Consider the following 1,541-nt stretch of genomic DNA (forward strand, 5'->3'; position numbering starts at 1 on the left):
CCAGATTCTACAGAGGCTTATTTGCTAGTTCTGTGAGGATTAGGGTGAGTGTTGACTTGCTAATGGGTATGAGATGATACAATTCAGCCTCCCATTTAAAAACCCATTTGGTCAACAGTATGGGGCTGGAATCCATTTTGGATGTTGTCTGCAGCAGCTGGATTCTACAAAGGTTTGTTTGATGGTTCTGGTGAGGATTATGGTAGAATGTTGACTCGCTAACGAGTGTGAGTTGATTTGATTTGGCCTCCTATTAAAGAACTCATTTGGTCAGCAGTATGGGGCTGGAATCCAGTTTGGTCTTTCATTCATAGGGTCACCATGAGTCGTCTATGACTAGACAGCACTTAACAACAACATAGAGAACTCTAGTTGTCCTAGTGGGTAGAAAGTGATGCTACCAAGCCAAAAGTGGGTGATTTTAGTCTGCAACCCTCAGGCCAGTTTTAATTGTTTTTGGTCAAACATTCTTCTAAGTGGTATAGCACTGGTCTGTCTATTTGGTGTACAGAGGTAACTTGTGGTTGCTGTGATACTAAAACAGTGTGACACTGATGTGTCAAATGTGAAAGTGGTTACCCATGGTGGACAGTGTTTGGTGGAGTGCCCCAATTAAAACAAGCTTGGAAGCAGATGTGGCATCTACTTCTGAAATGGCTTGCCTCCGGAAACTCTATAAATGGGGGAAAATGATGATAGTTATACAAGTGTTTAGGTCTTTTATTCATAGGGTCGATATGAGTCTTCTACAACTTCTCGGAACTTAACAACAACATATATATATAATATGTATACACACACATACACACATCTGACAAAGAGCTAATATCTAAGATTCATAAAAAAACACTTATAACTTAATAAGACAAACAACTTGTTAAAAATATTAGGAAAAGTTTTCATAAGCACCTCACTAAATAGAAGGCTGACTAAAGCATGTGAAAAGATGTTCAACATCTTTGTTCATCAGAGAAATGAAGATGAAAATCGCAATGCAATTATGCATAATCCACTAGAATGGCTAAAATTAAAAAATATTTTTAATAATAATAACTAGTGAGGATTTGGAACAACAAACTCTGGTATAATGCTGATTGTTGTTAGGCTCTGTCCAATCTGATTCGACTCATAGTAATCCTATGAAAAGGAGAGGAAACCTTGTTCTACCCTCCTCCATATCAGCCATCTCCACCCTGCTCAAGCACACTGCTGTAGTCTCCGGATAAATCTACCTCATTGAGGATCTTCTTCTCCTTTGTTGAATCTCTTCTCTTCAAGACAACAATGCTGGCAGTAAGAGGAAATTACTAAAATTACTTTGGAAAACAGCTTGATAGTTATAAAATTTTCTTTTAAATATGCCAGCCATATGGCATACCAATTCCACACTTATTTATTCAAGAAGATTAAAGTTGTATAGCCTCACAAAGACTTTTACACTGATTTTCTTAGTTGCTTTACTCTTATGAACAGACGCAGGCTGGAAAAACAACAAAAACAAGAAATAAACCAACAACAAAAGAAAATAAATCTGAAATAAA

This window comes from Elephantulus edwardii, unplaced genomic scaffold (assembly GCF_000299155.1).
Source record: "Elephantulus edwardii isolate Elephantulus edwardi_28Jun2011 unplaced genomic scaffold, EleEdw1.0 scaffold00038, whole genome shotgun sequence".
In the NCBI taxonomy this organism is placed as follows: Eukaryota; Metazoa; Chordata; class Mammalia; order Macroscelidea; family Macroscelididae; genus Elephantulus; species Elephantulus edwardii.